At 37.2% G+C, this 24,869-nt stretch overlaps 1 long non-coding RNA gene across 1 annotated transcript in view; it reads left to right on the forward strand.

Annotated features, from left to right (window-relative positions):
* The window catches only part of LOC144992564 (uncharacterized), a 54,013-nt gene extending 32,040 nt beyond the window's left edge, over positions 1-21,973 (forward strand). Inside the window, exon 2 of the long non-coding RNA XR_013656621.1 lies at positions 21,779-21,973. This is a non-coding gene — a long non-coding RNA (uncharacterized LOC144992564). The remainder of the gene's footprint in view (positions 1-21,778) is intronic.
* The last annotated feature ends 2,896 nt before the right edge of the window (positions 21,974-24,869 follow it).

Raw genomic sequence — 24,869 nt, forward strand, 5'->3', positions numbered from 1 at the left:
TTCCACGTCACAAATACGCTCTTTTTCAAACATCCTTTTTTTTTTACTGTTCCTGATTCACAACCGTTTGAATAAAGAAATACTCAGAAATAGAATTTTAAGCTTAATTTTCACATGTCCTCCATCATCTAAAGAATGCCACAAGAACAGTAAAAGCACCCTCTTTTTATACTCTTAAAATGTTTTAAAAAACAAAACAATAGTTTAGTTTAAATGTCTTTAAAAATGTGCGGATCCATTTCAATTGCTTTTTTTGTTCTTTTCTTTTGATTGTCTATTAGAACGAGGATTAAGTTCTTAATTTGGCCTTTGGAGGTTTTTTTGTGTGTGTACGTTTGTTGAATTGTTCTGGCTTTAGGGTGTTTGGCTCAAAGCACTGGGTTGGGTCATTAGGTGTGCTCTGTCTGGATCAGGTCGTCTGGCGCAAGTCTCTCTGACTGCCAATGTCCTCCATCTCTGGCAGAGAAATGCACTGTAGCTAATTGGAAGGTGAAGACAGACAAGCCCAATGCGATTTATTGCAGTTTGAAGACAACCCATTCACTTTTCAGCTTTCGCCCGCGAGAGGCTGCAGACTGGAGCATGTCTTTCATCCTGCGCTCTCATTTGTTTTGTGCCGTCTGCAAAAAGGCGAATTGAAGGAATTGAGACAAAGAGCTGAGTAAATATCAACCTTTTTCAATTGAATTGGTAAACTAGTAAATTATCTAAGCTGCTCAGCTGTCTTTGGAATCCAGAATTTTACCTTTTTCTCTTAAGGACATCACTTCCATTTTCCTGGAATGATCTGAAACCATACGACAAAGCACATATCAAATATGAATAAACCAGAAACAAACACAAAATGAAGTTTGTTTTGTGCTGCTTGATTGCCAATGCCCAAGCCTTGACATTTGTGATATATTTTGCCAAGAACATTAAGTATCCGAAAGTGATAAAGCTTCAATTTGCTAGACCATTAGACTAATTACTGCAATAATTAAGTAACTACTTGATTAGAACTAATGGGTACCTAATTATCCAGGAAGAAAGGATCAGGTGGTAATTTATAGTCAATCTGATGTTTTCTGACATAGCAATGCCGATTACCAAACATAAGGGACTGAAAGTGGTGTGAGCAAAGAAGAAAAAAAAATGCCATTTGAGTGTTTACCAAGCCCCTTGGAGCAGAAGCTGATCTCAGAAATAATGATACTGATTCACAGAGATGAACAAAAATATGTAAGACTTGAAAAATAACTGGACAGAAGCTTCCTTTGATGGATAGTTAGACGGTTTTGGTAATAAATGTGTGCGTCTCCGTGTGGATAAAATCATAGATTTAAATTTGATTTTAATTACATTTCAGTGTGAACATCTCCTTTCGTATCCTGGAATGATGAATTGAGACAAATCTAAAATTTATAGAATTTTACCATTTGCATAAAGTGCATTATCTAAACATATAAGTAAAAGGTAAGGGTGCTCAAAAGGTCATTAAAAATTGAGTACACTGAATGCAGAATATGGATATTATCTATCAATCCATCAATCTGCAAGTTACTTAATGTATAATTGTTATAAGACGGGCACCAGTCAAGCCCAGTCTGCATATAATATGCATGACTGTGAATGGAGGTAAGTGAAAGCTGACACTTTGTGATGTACAGTTCTTTTTTATATTAATGTTTGAATAATATGTGCCTGGAAGGAGGGCTATAAATTAAAAAAGGAGAATTGAGGTATAAATTTTTATGAGTCATCTTCATCTGTTTCTATTATGAATCAGAAAATGAAGGAATCACAGTTATTTGGATTACGCAGACGATCCACTGCAGAGAGAGATTGAAGGTCAAAGGTCAAGCCAGAAAGTGTCTGTTTCCCCTCTAAAGCTTTATATAATGAATATGCAATGAACGAAATGTGCAATGTCATCTAAGTGCAGCATATTTATCCAACTCTTGTTGATCTATACAAAGCTTTGTAACTGTTCCACCAGTGCTACATGCAGTGAAATGGAATCTATTTTTAATGTTGTATTTATTTTAGTTTTATTACCTTTTTTTTAATACTCAATCATTGCAATCTGCAAAATCCTTTAGTGTAATACATCAATGTACAGTGAGACAGAGTTAGCATGTTTATATTTTTTTTCTGGAAAAAAAGAAAAACTTTCAGGAATATGCAAACACAACGAATAAAATAACTTACTTTATGTTATTGTTGCAATATGACATTTAGAATTTAGGGCCTCATATATCTTGAGACTGTGGCGTCAGTTAATCATGCGCTCATAGGCCGTGCTTTACAAGACGTCAAAGCTGAGTGCTGAAACGGTGAATCCATGAATACTCGTTACTGCACTGCTCCAACCATAATGTATCTGACGTGCCATGTTTGATACTGGGTTTAAGAATATGGAACGTCTTGGAGAAGGTATGAAGAGAATTTTGATTCAGACGATACCCTTTTCTTGAGAAAACAAGGAGTCAACATCCCCTCACCTCCCTATTCTCCAGCATAGTGCTGAGTTAATGTGCAGTCTAATCATGCTCTAGAAGCTGATGTGATGTAAATGAAAGTAATTAAGAAAATGTCAAACACAATTAATAAAACAGGTTTAAGATGTGAAAACACTTGTCAGTAGAATGAATGAAGATTTTGCCTCATGTCTTGCAAATGCTGCCCCCTTTTCTTTTTTTCTGTTGTTGCTGCTGTTCAATTAGGTCATAGATTGCTCCTAAGTTACTGCTGCCCCTTCACTTTGCTCTGCACCCCCTATCTCTTGTTCTTACAGCCTTTCCAATGCTATGCATGAAGACCTGCAAGAAGGCGGGGGTGCTTCCATCCCGTGGAAGGGGAAATAAATTTGCCTGTCCATCCACCGCCTGGATGAAATTAATTGCAGGCTCCTCATGCTGTCTGGTACAACTGGGGCATTAACATAAGCAATTTGCGTCCAACTTCTTCTGCCGGCTGTTTAATAGAGCGTCCGACCTGGCCGATAAGGCTTAAGGTCCCTAAAGCATTAGCATTTTCATAATATCAAAATATTATAGCACCATGATTTGCTAAAGCCCATTCATTATTGATAAGAACAAAAGGTTTTATAAATTACAAAAGGGGAGCATGACCTATAATTACGGCAGGCAAATTAGGGTGTGCAGTAAAGTCAGTTACATTTTGAGGGAAAATAATGACGCTGGAGACCTTTTTAGTTCCTTCCAGATTGGAAAAAAAAAAAAAAGCTGATTTCTCCAAAGCTTCACATGAGACGGAGAAGCATGCTGCAGGTTCAGAAGGGACCATGTCTGTGCACGTGAGAGGACAAGTGTTTGTGGTCCTTAAACCACACTTGCAGGTAAATAATGGGCAATTAAACAAGTTTGTTTTAGCTAATGATTGTTTTTTGCAAGAATTTATTTTCAGAATACAAAAATGAATTTAAAAATATAACAATTAGGTGCTTCAAATAACAACAACAAAATCCTCTACATTTCGTCCAAAACAATACAAACTGAAAGAAAAGCAAGCTTTAGTGGTACACATCCTGTTTTTTATTGTTATCATTTTTACTATTCCATCGTGTAATGATGAACAACAGCAAATATGAACAACTTCCTTATTTGAACATATGGTGCTTTCTGGAAGAACAACAAATAGATCCAGTATCTATTTGTATTTACTATTTACTTTTTTGTGCTTTATTTATAGCAAGAAACTTTAGTATTTTGTAGTTGGTTCAATAAATTAAAATAAATGTAATCAAATAAGTTCAAGGGCTTTTCACATTAATTTAAACATTACAATTTTTTTGGAGAGGTGTTACCTATCAGGTAATTTTTACCTTTTTGATTAAATGTGTGCTATTGTTCTGCAGTTAATTTGTTATGGTTTTACCCGATATCATATCAAATTCTGCATAATGATCCTAAATTTTGAAGTGTTATTTACTGGTCCCCCCCCCCCCCCCACTTGCACTGCCTTTAATGCTGAAATGCCAGTTCAGGAGACATGCTTGTAAATTTTGGACGTTTTGATCAACATCTGATTCAATAGGACAGATGGGATTTGGTTTTCTGTGTCCATCGACAATGTTTGTTCACCACATAACTGCTACCCTTTAAAATAAACGATCATAGACAATTCTAGAGTTTCATTCCCTTGTAAACTTTTTTAACGTTTGCTCTGTTGGCTTAACATTTCAGGAGATGCCTCAGAGCAAAGCTCTTCTCCGCAGACGTCCAGATGTTTTTTTATTGGACTCCTTTTGCAATGATATTTGAGATGATGAGCAGCTTGTTAACATCATAGCTGACGACAGATGTACTAGCAGAGTTGCTTTTGTGTGCTTGTGAGTCTTTATGAGTCTTGGAAAAAAGCACTGGAACACACCATCCGTTCCAACGATGCTGTTACTGGGTGGATTCTGCGGGCACTTGTTTGCAGTGTGTAATCACACACTTATGTGTGCATCTGTGCCAAACAACAGCAGTTTAACAAAACATGTTGAGTTCACCAATATAGTGTGACAGCAGTTTAAAAGTGTGAATGTGAGGGGTACTGCTTCTGAGCATACATGAAAACAATTGTGTGGGGTGCTAAGAGTTGCTGCTTCAGCTTGTTGTTGTAGAACGTTCATATGTGAGACTGAGTGGAAATCACTCTGCTGACGGCATATGCCTAAAGCAATCTCAAATATATATATTTTTACTTTTTGGTTCAATAAGTTGGGTTAATGATTTAAATGTTCTTTGAAAACAATCTTTTTCAGATACATGTAAAATCGGGATATTTGTTTGAAATGAACAAACCAAACATCTGAGAAATGAAAAATAGGTGTATAAAATGAAAGCACAAATATCTGTGAAAATCATTCCACCTGCAACACAACCCAAATGCAGCTGGTATGAAGTTGGAGTTTCTTTAAATGTTCTGCTTGTCCTTTCAGTAAAATCGCTTTCACACCTAAGTTACCATATTATGGTTTCTATGGTGCGTTTTTAAATTTTTTTTTGCATCGTGCTTGTTCTCCTGTGCGCTCTTGACAGATACATCCTGCACCTCCCTCGCATTTCCAGCAGTGAGAGCACATCTTCAGCACAACACCTCCCACTGTGATGTGGAGATGTGAACAGATACTGTGGAAAAAGTCTGGACTGCTGAGCAGCCTGCACAGTTTTAATGTGGGAAATCTGCTGAGCAGACATCACACCCTTCTGTAGAGTTTGTTAGGTTTTCCACTTGAAAACAAGATGTTTGTGTGAAAATGACAAGAGTCTACACTTTATTTATCTTCAGCTAAAATTAACTCATAGATGGTCACAAAGCTGGTTCAGAGCAAACATGGACACAATTGGTAATCTGTAATCTTAAGGCAAATGTGTTCTTTTGTTTCAATAAAGGCTGCAAAAGAAAAAAATAGAAATGAATTCCTATTAATTGTTTAAGATTCACTCTTAAACTTGATTGTTTTTTTTCTTCTCTCTTTTGTTTATAAAAAAAGTTCATATTAGAAAATGTTTCTTATACTGAAAACCATCCAGTTGGAGGACAACTAGTTATATTTTAAAATACTAATGTTGGTATTTGTACAAGCTGGGGGGCAGTAAGGAGTCTATTCTTTCATTTATTTGCTTTTTTAATTGCATGTAAGAGTTGGATGTCAACAGAGAATTACTTTGGTTTGTGAAGACAACACATGGTGCAGCCTCTTTTAAGGTGATGTATAAAAGTTGTGCTGCTGAATTGATGGCAGATAATGTCACTGTAGCATATAACCTGCCATATCTGCAGTTAAAAATAATAGAAAATACTCCTCATGTGAAATCCTTGTATTTGTGTATGACCCTATCACATATAGTAAAATCAAGTGTTGTTGAATAAATACCATTAGACCACATAAACATCAACAGTGCTGTCTTTAGATCCACACTTCTGCTAAAACTGTAGAATATTTTTTGAAATTTATACATCTGAGGGCCTGACCTCAGGATCTGAAGACAAATCTGAGGGTGTTTTCACACTGGACACATTTGGTTTGCTTAAGGTCAACCAGAGTTCATTTCCCCAAGAATCCAGAACAAATGTTCAGTCTGAAAACACCCAACTGGACCTGGGTCCCGGACCAAGAACTGCTCTATGACCCATGTTTGGTAGGTGATCTCGTTTTGTTTCCACTTGGACTGACCTTTGGTTCACGCTGAGATTCCTCAATCTGAATTCAATCCGCTCCCGGAGTGGTGCAGCTGAACCAAAACATCCACCGTAGCCGACGTAAACAGAGTAGGAATGTAGCAACCGTTGAGTCGCGGACAAAAATAAAGCAACGATTATCATGTTATCAAACAGAAAAAAAGAGCCCAGCTGTTTAATTGTTAGGACGTTTATTTCACATAGCTGAAAACACTTCTTACATTCTTTTCTGCGTCTTGTTATGCAGCATGTCCCTGACAGACGCTGCTGTGATGTCATCCTAAAAGCGACCTTATAGTTTCTTACAAAATCTCTTAAAAATAATGCCACAAAGATGAGACCCAGCCACTCATTGAAACGTGGTCGGAATCACTCAGACTCATTCAAAACAAGTTTCAACGTGATACACATTGCTTCTCATTGTTTTTCTGACAATCTGTATGTCATAAACACTTATTGGTGTTCCTTCTCTGCTGTCTTCTTACCAGTAACCGCCTTGCAGCACGCCTCCACTGAACAAAAAAATGGACAAAGTATTTGTGACAAAGTATCGGAGAAAAAACCCCCAAAATACAGCAAATGAGATTAAATTTAAATTGTGATCACATATTGTAAAAAAAACTAAAAACAAGTTTCACTCTGCCACATTTATTAATATGTATCAGAGGACAGTAGGGTTTTCAAAGTATCTAATAGCTTGATATGTATGAAGTCTTCTGTTATCTCACTGTTGTAAGGTAGACTCAGAGTTGGATTGTGTTCTCCTGGGCTTGGCTAATCACAGACAGACTGTGTCTCTGGGTCCTCCGAGCTCATTATCATTCATTAACCTCTATCAATGAAGTCGCTGTCCTCCCCTTTCAGTCATACACTGTTTTCAATTCAAAGATACTATTTTAAAGAAGAAAAACTGACAGTGTAGAAAGAACAAATTGTCTTTGTAAAATATGAGTTATTCACCACTCTCTTCTTGTCCCAATTCTCAATTTCTTTCCATCTAATCTCGCTGTGTCCATAACAAAAAGAATTAATTAGCCTGCTTATTTTGTTCTGGTTGTAGAGAAGCACCCCATCTGGATAGAAGACAGTCCTCTGTGTGCCTGATTAATGGTGTGGAGAGACAGTTGCCAGTTTGCAAGCTTTGCTGTGTGGCCCAGGTCAGAGCTTCCAGAAGGCGACCTAATGTTAGTCCAAATACACACACACACACACACCCACACACACGCACACACACACAAACACACAGAAGACTAACGCTACGACATCATGGCAATTTGGTTGGATTTAGTGGGAGTCTGTTCAAAATATTCAATCACAAACAGTCCTGTCACAAGTGAAACACTGATAGTTATTCTACGAGGCTTCTCATTTTTAAGTAAAATGTTAATTTAATATATTTGCAGTTAAGAAATCAACAGAACTATAAGTTACTTACTGTTTGCATTGAGCCTGTAACCAAATCAAAGGGAAAGATCTGGTTAGGAGGCATTTTGATGTGCATCAAAAACATAAAGTGAACAGTTTCTCTAGTCCCACTCCGATTATCCTTTCATCTATTTTCAAAGAGCTTCCGTGGTCCTTTAATTCTGATTTTGCTGTTTTTTCAAGAAAAGAAAATCAAGAAAACCTGTGTCATGTTCTTGGACGTCATTTCTGCAGAGCAGCAGAGATTTTTTAGAAATTCACATCTATTTGCTAGAACTAAGTCCATCCCGTCCCTATTATCCATGTGTTTTCACTCTCTCTTGCTAGCTTACAGCCCCTCATACATACCCAACCTAACATTGCTGGTGCAACAAAAATGGTGATCAATCTTGAAGCCATATGGTTTTGAGCCAGATGCCAGCTCGGACTAGGAAACGAAGACGTGGATTAGTTGTTTATAAGGGGATGCATCAGAATGGAGCTGAGCGGGTATCTTGTGGCTTGTTTCTGCTCCTGATTCACAACAATTTTAATAAAGAAATACTCAGAAATGTAATTTTGAGCTTAATTTTCTTTATATGTCCTCCATCATATCAAAAATTCCACTAGAACATGTTAGAAATGCCCAAAACTGTTTTTTACATCAGAGTGGGACTTCAAACAATGTTTCAGCTGCCCTGCCTGGTTAAATAAAGAATGCTGTAAAAGTCATTTCATCTATAATATACCCCCTCACTAAGCACTGTACTTCTGGACCTCTTGAATAGCTCAGTGTAGCTAACCAAGGTGATTACAGGTGTTTCTTTGATAGTGAAACATTTGTTTTACTACTTGTGATAATTTTTGCCCCCCAAAATTGTCTTTTTTTTTTCTTGAAAGTCTGTGCAATTTCCGTCGCAAATATAATTTGTTCAAGTCATTTTCATAGCCCTGTAATTCATTTATTTCTCGATTTCTTTATAAATTTGAGTGAAATGAAAGAAAGTTTTATGGCTTGCTTATGTTTGATGTCCAAATTAGCAATAAACTAAATTTTAACTAAGTAGAAGTACATCTTTATACAATTAAACAATATTGCTCATCAAGTTTTTTCTTATTTTAAACTTATTTTTAAAGTGGAATTTTGGTTAATGTAATGTCATCTACAAAATATGTCAGACTTGTTTTTACTGTATTAGGATTTGTGTACATTTTTACTTACATTTGATTTTATACTCACCAGAAAAAAAAATGTTTTTATATGATTTTGTTTAAGGATGTAGCTTTTCCCTGCTGGTGTTTTACTTCTCAATCTCTTGGCCCACCCCCACTCCACGACCCACTGCTGTCAGAACACGGTGGAGAACTGCTTGTGATTTGAGGAAGCTAGCTGTCTGAACCACAGAAAGTAAGGTCAAAGCATCTTTGTTGCCTTGACTCATTTGTCACTAATGTGTCATTGAGGAGATGACATTTACAGGCCAGTAAAAGTGACTGCCCTCCAGCCCAGCTGACACCTCAGAGATAATAAATGTTTACCTTTTCAGAAAATGCTTTATGGAACCTTTGTTTCTTCTCCTACAGAATACGTGTACTTTTTGTTAGATGGTTAAAAAAACAATCAGCAATAAAAGCTTTTTTTTTTGCGACTGTGATTTGAACTGCCCCATCTTTATTTACTGTATGTCTTTGAGTGTATTTTTTTTATTTGATAAATATGTCCTCATCAACACACAATTAACTCAATGTATCTTCATTTACATAATGTGTATCGTTATGTCTTTGAGGTTTATTGGTTGTATTCAAACTCATTCAAAAAAGAGTTTTGTCCTTTTAATAAAAAACAAAAAAATGGTATTTAAAGACTCATTTACCACGCCGTTATGTTTGCAATGATGACCTTATGGTGAATTCTTTTGTTGAGAAGGGAAATATCTTCATGCAAACCCTATAACGACCTTAAGCAAGTTAATTTCAGAGTAAATCCTTACTTTTGAAACAGATAAACAAAGATTTTTTTTATTGTTTTCCATTGTGGGAATAGCATTCAAGTTTGTTTACAGTTTTGATAAAAATCTGAAAGTAAAAACTCTTACAAGGTCCTGTGTGAGACCAACAACCTCTGCTCATCAATTATCACTTAAACATGTTTGTGTATCTAAATGTCCGCACACAGGTAATAATGTACCATCAGTCCTTGAAGAGAACATGAACCAGTGGAAAGCTGCAAAAATGTGAGATCAAGATGAAGGGAAAAACCAGTGTCTGGGCCTTGAGGGCTGATTCGCGCAGCATCACACCAGACTCTTTTCTGTGGATGCATCTTTCCCCTGAGAGGACTGTGCACTCCAGCCAAAAAAAAAAAAAAAACAAGATTCAAAGGCATATCAGGTGCATGACCCTAGGCTTGGTGTAATCTACAACCAAGAAGAATTACCTGAAAAGTCTCCTGCTCAACCAGAGATCATGTAAGCGTCACAAAACTTTACACACTAGCACATGTTATCGAATCTTACAACATATTTTCACAGGCATAGAAGAAACTTTTTTCCATATCCCATTGTATACTTTTCATATGTTGCATATCCCAAACGTATATCAACCCAGGTCAATTATTGTACAAGAATAATCGTATTTAATGTAAAAGAATTGTGTTATACTGAGACATATTGCATAGTGGGCTGAATCTGCGAAAAATACATTAAATATCGGTTAATTTTCCCCTCATTAACCTTTGGTTCATCCCTTAATGTGTCACAGGCCAAAGGCCATTGTAATCTCTCTCAATGGACACACAGCTCTTGATCAATAGGCTCCTGTTCAGCAGCTCACATTGTTTTATTTTCCGCCCTGTGTTCCAGGGTAAGGTGTGAAAGGATCATTCCAAGTCTCAAAGGAGAACCTTCTTTCAATATCCTCAAAGCAGCGGATCCCACCCACTCAATTGTTCTTTACATAATCATATAAAAAGATTCAGGAAGAGTGGTTCTTTTCTTTTTTTATTGTTGTTGTGTTTTTCCTTTGCTGAACAATGCCCTTCCGCCACAGGGTCCCATAACAGCCCACCAGTCTGTGCTCAGCGAACCTCCACCCCTCATCCCACCCTCGCTATCTCGCTTTCCTCATCTGGCCCAGGCCCACTTCCACATCTCGTCCCATTGTCTGAGCAAAGGCAGCACGCGCAGGGCTGCAGCCAGTCCAAACATGCTCATCTCTCAATTTGGATGATCGCCAGCATTATTTAAAAAAACTTTGTTCTTTCCAAATCAATTTAACAGTTGTGTTTTGATAATATACCAAAGATATCACTTCAGAATGAGTGCATTTTTCTTCTTGTTTTTGTATGCACGCACTATTGTGAAGGTGTGTGTGTGTCATATATTTTGTAGGTGATGCATACATGCGTGTGTGTCGGTAAAAGTAAATCCCAATCTATCATGGATTCCCCCTGAGGAGGGCCAGCCACTGTATGTGTGTTCGTCACTGTCCCCTGTCAGGAAAGAGGCTTGGAGCGTGTTCTCTGGACAATCCCCCTTTGGCTGAGGAAGTGCTCCTCTATATTGGCCTCTTTGTGACTCGCTAATCGAGCTTTCCTGTCAGCAGGCTGCACAGTCCCAGTGCAGGGTGCACTACGTGATACAGGCCCACTCCGGCGCTCCAAGGGAAGTTCTGGGATCAGCAGATAACAGCACAGCTCCCTCCTCTAACACGCAGAGCAGAATATACTCTATGTTCAATCTGTACGGTATGAAATAAAAAAAAAACACACACACAAAAAACACACGCACGCATTTTTAATGACAAGAAAAAAAAGCTAATTTATTTTATGCAAGCTGGAAATCTGCCAATACCTGCAATTATCCTAATGTTTTGTCTTTTTTAGCGTACTTTGTAACATGATTCCCTATTCCGAATAGCACTTACAAAGTATTCTACAATATTACAATTAGGCAAAGTGTTGTCTCACTTGAACTTTGTTCTCCACAGTTGATTATTCCTCAATCTGGCTGTCTAATCACAGAAAGTCTTGCTGTATTGCAGTGTGGCTGCCTCTTTTCATATCAAAGGTCAAAAGAAACTGTTCAAAAAGACCCATTCTCCGGTTTTCAAGAGACATTTTAAAGCGATAAATTAAAAAGAAGACATTGATCTTCAAGTATTGACTTTCAAAAAAGGTAAGTTAGAAAACAGCTTCAATTTCTGAAGCTTTGATTTTTATGTATATGTCACATCAATGCTTTGAAAAATTGCTTTTCTTGGAAAGTAATTACTATTTCTTTTCCCATTTTCACCAACTTAGCAATGTAGAATGAAAACTCTTGTGTTTTTAAATGTGATCATATTTGGCTTCAGGGAAAATATCCTTGCTGGCCAGTGCTAAATCAAGTTACAAAGACTTGTTGCATGAGACATTTTTGAAAGATCTCCACCACATTACTTGAATTTTATATGAGTTTACCAAATTCTCAATTTGTCCACGGTTTACCTTTGCCCTTCATTATCCGTGACCTTACATAAAAATGGATAGATGGAAATGTGTTGTGTTCACGTGGTGCTTCAGTGCAGAAAATCTAAGAAAAATGTAAAAAATAAGTCTAACCCTCCCTGGTAATCTTGACATGGTGCTTAAAGGTGGTGGGGGGTGGGGGGGGGTCACTTGCATCGACTGTAAAAACAATAAACGAATCAAGGAGTGACGTCACCCAGAGAAAATGCCTTACCTCTAGCTCTCGCGAAATGAGGCAAAATCTCTCATCATTACTTCCTGATACGGACGCCGCCATGTTGAAACTACTGTTGCCATTGCCATAGATAGGATGACTCAGAACGACTCAGACCACCAAATACCACCAGTTGTCACACATATGTGTGAAATTTCATTTCCTTATTTTGACACATTTCCTGGGGGAGTTGTAAGCACCAGCTGCAGCAGCGCTAAAGAACTCTTTGGTGATTTCTTGATGCTGGATTTTAGCTTCAAAGGTCCTCAAAGTTAGAAAACACGTTTTTTTCTGTGGACATTTTTTCTGTCACTGAATGTGACTTCAGTCTGTTTTATCTATAACATTTAAAATAGGTGTCGCACTCAAAGCTACTTTGATTTTGGACAAGGCCCTAAGACCAAAAGAATTAGAAAATATTTTTCATTTTGTCATTTTTTAATTTACATGTCAAATCTTTCTATTATGCTTTTAAAGAGACTTGTCAAAATGTTGTACAGTGTCAAGTATTTATCGAAACAATTTTCGGATGGGGTGGGACCATTTACTGCATATGACAACTGGACAGATTTCATAGAAATGTATTTGCTTTTGGCTCAAACGAAATTAAGTCAATTCAGTTACCGTTTTTTTAGGGATAGGAATTCTGCCATTTGGAGCCAGAACTTGTCAGTAAGTAGTGATTGGTCTTAGTCCACATTTCTATGGCAACCACTCCCACCAATCAAGAGTGAGCTTGTTTGAAGTCCATTTTCCTACCACTTCAAAGCGGGCCAGGTAAAATCTGTCGATCGAATGGTTTGAACATTCAACAAGAGAACACATACTTTGAGGCATCTGATTGGCCAGTTTATAACTTGAACTACGGAAATATTTTTAACATGATCTTTATAATCCAGATATGTTGGATATATCAGTCATTATATTTATCAGAATAACAGCTGTTCGTGTCTCAAAAGAAGTCTGTGGATTTTGGCTTCTTGGAGCCAGCGGCTACTTCCTATTTGGAACGCAAGCGATGAGGGGTCACTCAGTCCAGTTTTCAAATAAAGTCAATGGATGGGACGAGCTCCAGAGGACCTAAAACAGCAGGTCAACTGTTGTTTTTGACCCCATGCCCAGTTTTATTGCTTGGCTGTGATGGATCCAAACATTTCCAGAAAAGAGATCAAACTAAAATGTAATCACCTGAAATATTTAGAATTAAACACAATAGTTAATTTTTTCTGATTTGCTTTTTTTTTTTTTTTAAACTGTTTCTATCCAGAGGCACTGCAGTTTCTATTATTCCATCCCCTAAAGCAAAATCCCTTAAACTGGATTATAACATAAATAGGCCTATAAAATATAACTCTAAATTACTTTCTTCCAATTGATTCTTCATCACTTTTAATTTAGGTTCTATATTTAAGACTATAACGTATTCACTGTATAAATAAAATACTTTGATAATGATTTGACCTCACATGTAGGCTTGATTTTCACAGAAACCCTAAAATACTCTGGAGACTTACTTTGCTGGCTGAATGTGAGAAAGCCTGTCTGTTCCTGGAACTTTTCCTCTGCTGAGTTTGAACAGGTTGTTCTCAACCATTTTCTTTGCTTTAATATAGGAGATTACAGTAAACTCACATGTAAACACAGTTTACAACAGAACTCGGATTAGCCATGCCAGTGACAGTTTTTTCTTGCTCTTTTGCATCATCACTTTGTAAACTGAGATATTGGATGAAAAAAAAAAGGATAACTGGTCCTGTTTTAAAAGACAAACGTTTTTAAGTTTAAAGTTTTCAGGATTTTGGTCTTTAACAATGATTTTATAAAAGATTTATGTTAGTGACAGTTGATTCACAGCAAGATGGTTTTTGATTTGAAACCCAGCTCACTGGGAAACATTCTGAGAATCTCTATGAAATTCAATAAGTACAGTTGTCTGGTTTGGTTTTAATCTTTACATGTTGACCTTTTAAGAGGAAAATCTTCAAATCTTTTGTTTCGCTTGAAGAAAAAGCGAGTATTAAGAATCAATATTTGGATCTGTACCGCTCTCAAGTTTATCTATGTCAAAAATTCTGACGACTAACAGAAATTCCTCAAGGATAGTTACTACATTTACAAACAAAATAAAGGGAGGAAGCTAGCTAGATCCGACTCATTTTATTGTGAAAAAAAAGAAAAACGACAAAATCAGCACAAAAAATTGAAAATCGTGAAACAACAGTTTACTACAAAGATGATTGTGGCTCTGCCAGTGCATTGTTCCCGAAAGCTAATTGTTCCTTTGTAACCCCCCTCCCCCCACCCTTGACTTTATGCAGGTGGTGCATGTCCTGTTCTTTAAACTAATCCACAGGAAAGGTTTAATCCATCACTATAAAGCATGCTATGTAAAACAACACACAAACCACGGGAATGGTCAAAGCTGTTTATATATTTGTGATGAAAACCTACTTGATGGCCAGAATGTCCAATTTCTACCTTGAAGTGGTAGAAGTTCTTGATTTATCTCTTATAAGAGGAAAATATTTTTTCCAGCTCTCCAGATTCACTTTTAAGTCTAATTATTGGTGCTGTGCTCACATATCCGCTCATGGAGTGTCAGCAGAGATCCACAAGTGTGGTGTGTTTGTGACTTGTACATATTTAACTTTCCCATAAAGCTATAGTCACAACTACCCTTACGGTGGATACAGGTTGTCTGAAGGGATAAAAAATGGAGAAGCCCCTGGCTGCAATGCGCAGACCGAGGCGTGCCTCAACGTGGGTGGAGTTAAATGCGTTGAGGCACGCCTACTGTAAAGGTTGCCATTTAAAAATACTAAGTGTCTCGGCTTTGTGAAGCTGATCTAGTTTCTTCTGACAGTAAAGATCTGCTCTGTTTAGGATAAAAGCCAGTTCAAGATGGAATTGTTTTCTTGCAGACTCTAAATTCTCTTTTCGCATTATAAATTAAAGTGAAGTGGTTTCAAATTTAGCTTCTTTTTCAAGTGTCACTAATTTCTGTATGTTTTTGTGTTGATGTTGTCTCTTCCAATCTTGTTGCACCTGGTGCTTAATTTTATTTGTATAGCCCAAAATCACAACAACAGTCGTCTGGATGGGCTTCGAAGTAAACATGCTCTATTCCATTCACGCGCTGCGCCGCTGTGAGTGCAACGAGCTTTTGCCACCCCTCCGCTGCTCAACCCAAACACGTATTGACTAACTATGAGCAGCTTGAAGAAAATTCTGTTAAGGAACTAAAAGGTAGCTTTTAGGATGACGTCACAGTAGTGCTGCGCGTGCCGCACAATGAGACAGAGAAAAGAATGTAAGAAGTGTTTTCTGCTGTGTTAAAATAAACGTCCAACAACTAAACAGTTGGACTCTTTTTTTTTTTTTTTCTGTTTGATAGCACGACAATCGTTGCTTTATATTTATCCGCGGCTCATTTGTTGCTTCATTCCTACTCTATTTACGTCATTTTAGTTCAGTTGCTCCGCTCTGAGGATGGATTGTATTCAGACTGAGAAATCTCAGAGTGAACGAAGCTCAGTCCGATTGGAAAGTAACAGAGACCACCTACAAAGATGGGTCAGAGAGCAGTTCATGGTCCCGGACTAGGGTCCGCTTGGGTTTGTTCAGACTGCATATTTCTTCCAAGTTATTGGGGGGAAAGGAACTCTGGTTCACTTTAAGCAAACCAAATGTGTCCAGTCTGAAAACACCCTTACACAACACGTAAGGCTAAAGTAAGGGTGAAATAGATGAGATGAAGGTGGGTTGAATGGATTTTTCATTTTTTCAATCTCCCCCAAATTTTGCACACTGCACAGGGAGCCCATAAGTGCTGTTCATATGATTAGTGGACTCCTTGTGGGCTCCTTGAGCACAGCCTTATTGTTATAAATTAGGAAATTAGACAATTAGAATGCAGTTTTTGTGGGCAACCTACAAGTGTCGTACAGTAACCTACATCTTTGTTCACCGCTTTACTTTTACACCGTGCAGTATTCACACGCAGCCGGTAAAGGACCAGTACTCACACCTTACTACCAACTAAAATGTGGCATGAGGGAACCGCACAATATCACCCGTTTGTCATAAGTGAGTGCAACTTAGATTTGCCTTACAATACTTCATTATAATGATTTTTTTTTTTTGATTTGAAATGGTTTATTTCAAGCAATCAAATAGAAATAATACACAAAAACAATATAATCATCAGTTATACTTTCATACAGCAACTAATCAAACTTAGGATAATTAGATATAATTAATAAATATTGCTTGAAAGGGAGTGGAAGGAAGCGAACTTATATAATCCCACCCCGTTATACTATAACCATTTTATTACATGATTTATCAATATCCGGTTCCTAGGTTTTATGAGACAGAATTAATAATCATAAGGTATCAATAAAGCACATGCCAAAGATGAATTACTTAAGTACTACGTCAAAAATAACTATTTTAGAAATCAACATGGCAAATGCAGCATCTGAAATATATGCAAATTATGTTACTTTTAAAAGTCATGCTTTAAAACATAATACTATATCAGTAAAATAGACACAACACTGTTTCAGGAATTTTCATAGCAAAAATTTCATCAAGTATCAAAAGTTAAAAACATGTGCAAAGTTATGCTACATTAGGAAAGATTTTTGAATCAATTTATCAATTTTAGGAGCTAGTGAAGTACTATCATCAAAAGTCAATCAATTTAACAATTTTCAAAGGTGATTAATCATTTGTTTTACTCTTTTTGTATTTTTTTTTTTTTTGTATTTTTTTTTTTGTATTTTTTTATATAATAAAGTAATGCTGTGGGGGAAAAATAAAAAGGGTCCATAAACTGTCGAATTGTCCAAGGTTGGCATTTCTTCTTTTACTGATAACAGCCGATTCTCTTGGTTTAAACAGTTAATAGTTTTCTTCCATGTTATGTCTGCAGACATTAGATTCAGGTCCATATCCTTCTTCAGCTGATATCAGCTGCGGTGAAAGTTGAGGTCAAGTTGTCTGCAGGTCAGAACTCTGCTGTTATTCAGGTTACGTCAGACATACAGAGAAAGTGATGATTCCAGGTGTCATATTTCTTGAAATTATTTGGCTCTTTGATTTATTACTCCACGTTGTTTCAGACAACCGTAATCAAGCACTTCTCAAAGTCCTTGGTGTTCACGACCAGAACCTTGGACCGGTCCTCTGGACCGAGCGGTTTGACGTAAATCCTGCAGCCTTTAACCCAAGTGTTCTCAATCTGCTTACGCTTCCTGAGAAGCCGTGCATGTTTTGAGATTTCAGCATTCCTTCTGGTCAGATGGTCGTTCAGATAAACAGCCGAACCTTTCAGTTGTTTCCTTTGGTTCATCAAAGCTAGCTTGTGTTTGTGATTCACAATCCTGATGAGGATCGCTGGTTTATCCGTCTCCTTTCTCCTGGGGAGCAGGTGGCAGGTCTCGATGGTATTGAGATCCAGGGAAATCCCTTTAGATGTGAGAAATGAAAGTATTTGCTGTTCCAGCGACGCTGCACCGAACTCCGTATTAGAACTGCTAGCTACGCTAGCGCTAGCATTAGCAGTGCTAGCTCCTGCTGCATTCAGCTTCGCTTGAGGCTTGATTGGTACTCCAGTGAGAATGACAATATTCATCCTTACTTGCTGTTCCACATCGTCCAGTCTTTTCTCCAGAATCTCGACCCGGTTTTCTCGCTGCTTGTTTTGAGCCTGAAATCTTCGGAACTCTTCCATCATCTCCCAGAGCGATGTTAGCTTAGCCGACACTTGATCCATAAAACTTTTCAGCGTTTCTTGAATAATGTCAAGAGACTTTTTGAGCTCTTCATATTCCTGGGGTTTCTTCGGGGGCATGGTCAGCTCTTTTTTTTGGAGAAAAATCAACTTTTTAAGTAATTTGAAGATAGTTGTATTCGCAGAGAGGCACGCCACGCGTCCTGCTGTATAACCCGGAACCGGAAAAAAATGAAAATAATAATAATAATAATAAAAATGTATTACATTTATTTGTGCTTTTCCAGATGCTCAAAGCACTTAGAATGTTATTCATTCACTCCTTATGTATCCTTGGTGATGGTAGAGGCGTAGCTGCCCGTTCGCGCCCAGAGTCCCTCTGACCAACACCGGCACATTCATACGCATTCACACACCAGTGGAGCCACACTGGAGGCAGGGAGGGTGAAGTGTCTAGCCCTCGGACACGACAGTTGACTGGGGGGAACGGGAATCGTTTTGCAGACCCTTCGATCATCGGACAACCTGCTCAACCTCCAACCTACTGTAGCCAATGCCGCCCTACTGTCATAGACTTTACACACGCACAACAATTGTACAATCCATATTTATCACATCACTTGAGCTGGCCTTAGTCACTACTGCCCTTGCGGGTGGATACCTGTGAGTTCTCCAAATGAAAATTTTGGATTGTAGGCCACTCGGTGAACCCATAGAGCGAAAGTGTTCATGCACATTTTTTTTTAACGGTGATGCCGTGGGTGAAAGATCGTAGTAAACACTTAGACAACATTTAAGGGTGAAGTACGTCATACACATTTTTTTCAACCCCTCCTGAAGCCTGCACACTGTTCAAGGAGGCTGTTGGTGCTGTTCAAGTGTCAACCCCTATGGATGCAAGTGACAATGGCTTTAATGGTGGTGCACATGTTTGTGCTGTAGAGACAGCATGTTTTACATACTGTACATTTGCAACTGTCTTTTTTTAATGCAAAGCAAAACATAACAATTCATCCAGGAAAACGTGTGTTAACTAAACGAATGCTAACTGTTTTATTTTTCAGGCAATACCAGGGTTTTGCTGTGTGGTGTGTTGTAGCTCACTTGAGGTGGTGGTGGGGTCTGCAGGATGCAACACTTTTCTTTTTGCACAGTTAGACATGTTACTTTGGTGGTAGAATAGCAATGATCAAGCATCTTGCTTTTGTGTGCAGTTCTTTTTCACAGCTGGTATCAAGGGTACTACATGTGTGTACCTTCCCAACTATTGTTCTTCTGATGATCTCATTTGTTTTTTTGGTACATACCACAACAATTCGAATGGAATGTGTTAGAAATATTGATTACTGCTGTCCTGAATGAACACTTGAAATATAGCACAACAGCATGTGATGTAGCTCGAGCAATTTGTAAGGAGGATTATCAAATACAGCTCGGAAACTAGTGAGTTATTATGACTTTTACTGGTGACATTTTCCAGTGGCATATGGTAGTAAGCTCATGGGAGAGCACAGCTTTTTGATGAATTCTTGAGTCAGAGGGACTTAAAGGACAAAGCTGCAGCCTTGTCTTTTTTCCTTGTGAAATGATAATGTGGCCCCAGGATTGTGAAGGCAAGATGAAGTCGATTTTTAGTGCAAGAGCTAAACATAGAAATAGGAATTCTAGTGCAAGTTAGCGTATTTGATGTCGAGTGTTTCTCTTTGTTTCTCCTTTTTCAAGGTGTGAATGTCAGCTTTCCATGTCACACATTTGTTGTTTCAATCATTTTAACTTCACAGACGAGAATTCGAGGAGAATATCACTCAATGAAGCACGACTTTTGGTAAGAATGCACTCAATTTGTGTACACCTCGTACCATTGGTGTGAAGTTAGCTTTAAATGTATCTGTCTGAAAAGACAGTTGTCCGGTATTTGAATATTTTTTTAGATTACAAGACGACCCTCTACAGAAGTTTCATACTTTGCAAGAAGTTTTAACATTTATAATAGCCTTCATTTCATTCATAGCAGACCGCTTGGAGTGTTTTTGATTTTGATTTGATATGTTTCAAGCAAATTCATTTCTTAAAGGGAAGTAGAAGAAAGTGAACTTATAAGCAGGTTTAGTGGATTAAATGGCCACAGTAGCAAATATTCTTCTTTTATTATTAAAATTAAGTCCTTTATTAAACAAAACATATACCAAGAACGATTCTATCCTGTGCAAATAAATTTAAGTTATACATACTTTATCTTTGTAAAAAGTTGGGAAAAATAATAAATAAATAGATTAATATCCTTGCCTAACTATTCAATTTTAAGAAAGTATTTCAAAAAAATTCCAAATTTGGGAGCCAAAAGAGTGTATTGTATTTCCAAACATAAGCGTGAAATAGTCATGTCTTCCACCAAGCAAAATACGTTTTTGCATTTAAATATGACTAAAAGCTCGTCTAGATAAGTGTAAAAATAAACAGACACATTTGCATCTTGCAGTTTCTATGGACAAAAAGGAACTGAAAAGGGCAAAGCAGAAATTAATTATCCATCTAAAGTAAATGTACTGGAAAATATAATTTATGGAACAATTATGAAAATGGTGCACTTAAGTGAAAACCCGCAATAATTGAATTAATATTTCATTGTACTACTCTTTTAATTCCAAGCCCTGGTTAGTGTGTTGGAATGTTAGAGTGCAAAGTGGAGTCATATTTTAGGTTTCAGCTTAGACAATGAAAGGAGATGGTGGTGTGTCCATATGTGAGCTGTATGTGTGTATGTGTGGGATTTGTGTGTTTGTGCTGTTGTAAGTGAAACTGGAGCTTTAAAAGCTTTCTACTAGATGCAAGAGTAAATGCTCTGCAGGGGGTTGAAACATTTAGAACATGAAATCTTCAGTCTTACTGAATAGAATAGAATTACTATTAGAAAAAAGAAAATTATGAAGTGGATGTCAATTTATTGCTAAGGTTTTGCCACAACTTGGATGTCTATATTTTTCCATTAAACTTGTATCTGTGTATTAGATACTCAAAGGGCAATATCCAGTATATGGTACATACTGTACTTTATCATAGTTGTTATAATTTTAACAAAAACTTCTATCGTTTAAAAAAGAAAAACATTAGTTACAGAGTTAATATTAACACAGTAGGTAAATTTCTGAATGGGGAGTTTCTTCCTAGTCATAATGAACGTTTCAATTATACATTCAAATGCTGAATTAATGGAATGGTGGAAAAGTAGAATATAATGCAGATGTGGTTCTATTATTGACAGTAGTATTAGAAATAAGTATGATCCTTCTTTTAAAAAAACAAGACAAAAAAAACAGAACTGTGGATGGATGACCCCACCCCCCCACACACACACCTCTCTTCTGATGGAATTACTGGCTGCATGGTGGTGGAGTTGTTAGCACTTTTTCCTCAAAGAGTGGTTCGGATCGTGGCTGCTTCCTTTTTTTATAGAACTTGCGGATTCTGTTGGGGATGGGGACAATCCGGCTTCCTCTCACCATCCAAAACATGCTTTTTAGGTTATTTGGTGGTTCTAATTGGAGCTTTGGCTCAATTTCAATAAGGAAGATCGACCTCACTCCAGGTAAGCTGAGTACTTGGGTCACTCACTCTACATGGCACTAATCAATTAAGCCTTCACTCTAAACCAATAGCTAAATTCCCCGCTTTTTTCTCAACTAATCACACTAATATTTCTGCTTTTGATTTCACTGACTTTTATCTCTCATCATTTTTGCAGATCCTCCTCTGCCCCATTCTCCACCTGGACTGAGACTATGTCATGGACTGGCACCATCAGCGTCTAGCCTCAGGATTTTATTCATCTATGATCTGAGCGTATCCCACCAGAAGAAAGACATCATCTGCCTAGAGCCTAACCACCTAAATACTATGGACTTTTTCATGCACATTTTTGTATTACACATGAATCTTTGTTTATTCTCATTCCTAAAATCTCTCCGTATTGACATTATCTTTGAGGTATGAACGTAAGTAAATGGCGTATGCTTGTATAGCACTTTTCTACCTTTCTTGAAGGCCCAAAGTGCTTTACAGTCACAGTCCCATTCACTCATTCACACATTCACATACTGATGGCAGCTCTGCTCCCGAACACTAGTGCCAACCTTTCACCAGAGGCAATGTGGGGTTTAGTGTCTTGCCCAAGGACACTTCAACATATGGGCGGGGAAGCCGGAAAACATACCTGCAATCTTCTGATCAAAGGTCCGCCCTATCGCTCCACCCCGGCTGACCTGAGTGGTTGTTTGTCTCTGTGGCTTTGTGACGGAGTGGGAAACAGTTCAGTGTGTATCTTGCATTTACTCAACGGTAGCTTGATAGGCTCCAGCAACCCTGTGACTCAGGTTTGGACGATGGATGGATGGATGGATGGATGGATGGATGGATGGATGGATGGATGGAAGGATGGATGGATGAATATCTTACTATATTTGGCATTTTAGGCTCCCCTGTCCAGCTGAAATGAAGTCAAATAGAAAATTAAAACTGAAAAATACATTGACAATGCAAGGGTTTGTTTAACCATCGCATTTTGTTTATCGCAATTTAAGTTTTAATGATCTATTAACTTATAGGTACTTTCAGATTTTGTGTTTTTTGATGAAGACTGGTACAGACTTTAAAGTTAAAGAAGAGCAACTTTTGTTAAAATATACCGGTAAATCTTTGGAACCAAATGTATTTGTCAGATTTCTGCTTAATCATTTTTCCATAGCATTTTTGTAATTTCTTAAGGTGTCCAGAAATAAGTAAACTTAAAAGATGAAATGGTTGGTTATTGAATGGAAAGGTTATGTTTGGAGTATTACTTTTAAGAAGTGTGAAAACGGATGACTTTTAGTTAAGGAGTTTACATCCTTGGTGGTGGTGGGTAGGGGATGGGGATTGGGGCTAAGTGTCTTAAGAAGGTTTTTCTTGGCTCTTTTTTGCCCATTTCCTCGTAAAGCCTTTATACAATGAAACTCAGTGTAGAGCAGCACTTTGTAAATCAAGAGAATGGCAAAGTAGCTTGTGTTGGGAAGAATAGAGCTGACAGTGTGTGGGGTGTAAAGTGAGACCACAGAATCTGTTTAGCACGAGTAGGACATTTGATCAGCTAATTGTGCTGACACTGTTGATACTCTGTTCCTGCCTGTGATGACATTTGCTTGCAGGATATGGTACAAAATCTACAATCAGATTTGAAAAATATTTTTTCTGAAGCAGAGTTTCATTTACTAATGTAACACAATAGTGCAGTTGCTTCTATGATATTTACTCTTGTTTTCCTCATGTTTTTTTCCACAAAAAAAACAACAAAAAAACAAGCTTCTTCAGGTTTTTCATCCTTAAAAGTGATTAATCTACCCTGAAACTGACAGATTGGTTTAATTTATTAAGCTCTGGTTTAAAAGAAAAAATGCAAACTTTTTTTATCGGTGTTTACTGAGCAGCAATAAAAAGTATCTGAAGCTGCAAAAAAGTGCATTAAAAAACAATCTCCTAAACATTATTTAACTTTCAAAAATGAATGTAAATTAGATACAAATATTTATATATACAATATACAAAATATTCAAATTTGATATTCTTCAAGGTTTTTATATTTAAAAAAATGTCTGGATTGTATATGTTACTACATGCCAAAAAAGTTGTGATTTTTGAAAGATGTTTCAGTAACTGGATTCAAATAAAAAAAAGCTTTTACAGCTTCCATAAAAGTGTTAACATTTTGAAGAGAAAAATAAACGTCTCCTTTTATGACTTTCTGAAAAATCCTTTTATTTATTCCTATTATTAGTTAAAACTGCTTGGCAAAATTTTGTGAAATGGACTTCACTGCAAAAAATAAAAACTCATAACTTGTGGCGATAGAGGGTGCACATGCAGAAGTCTTGACTTGTGGGGGAATCTAAAACTTTTTTAATGAACCTAAACATGACGAAATCAGGTGGTAAAACAGATCATCAGAAAAATAAACAAATTGAAAATTAAACTCCCAGAAAAGCTGAGGGTAAATTACACATAAAAAAATGATCCCATCATCACATAAAACCTGGTGTGACTCTGATTTAGGGGAGACAAAATAACTTGAACACAGAATACAAATAAAACCAGTTAAAAGTTAAAACAAACAAAAATCAATGCACACCAAACTAATTCGATACAACAGTAAAAACACCAGTCTGGATATTTTTACGCTTTTGATATATACATGAAATATGCTAGCAGAATATTAAGGGATATTTTTGGAATCCTGCTCTTGTTTGAATGCAGAAAAAAAAGCAAGACTTTCTGAAAAACTACAGAGTGACACGTTAACTGTTTCCTCTCAGGCTGGCATTTCTGATCGAGTCTCTGAAGTATTAAAATGATTATGAGAGCCATGGGCTGCCACTGGAAACAAACTCACTGACACGCTGATAAAATTCCTGCCCCGTGTTTATATGCCATTTTGCAAAGAAATCAGAGGAGGTAATCATGTATGGAAGCCGAGGTTAAGAAGCAATGTAACAGTCTATTAAGTTTAATATAGATATGTAGAATAAGCATATGCAGGGAGACATTAGCATAAATCTTGGTCACAGACGAATGGTGCACTGCACCCTATTCTCTGGCTGCAGTCTGGTCTAATGACAAATACTCTGAGTGAGCCATACTAGGCTCCTGACTGCTCTCTTGAGCTCTCAATTAGCCCACTTTTACAGGAAGTTCCATCCTTTTAGAGTTCTAGTTTTGTTCACAGTTGCTGCTTGTTGATCAAATGCATTTGCAGACAACTAATTAAAAGTGATTAAAATTTGTAAAATTATGTATAATGCCTTAAA

This window comes from Oryzias latipes, chromosome 6 (assembly GCF_053564925.1).
Source record: "Oryzias latipes strain Hd-rR chromosome 6, Olatipes_Hd-rR_3.1".
Taxonomy (NCBI): Eukaryota; Metazoa; Chordata; class Actinopteri; order Beloniformes; family Adrianichthyidae; genus Oryzias; species Oryzias latipes.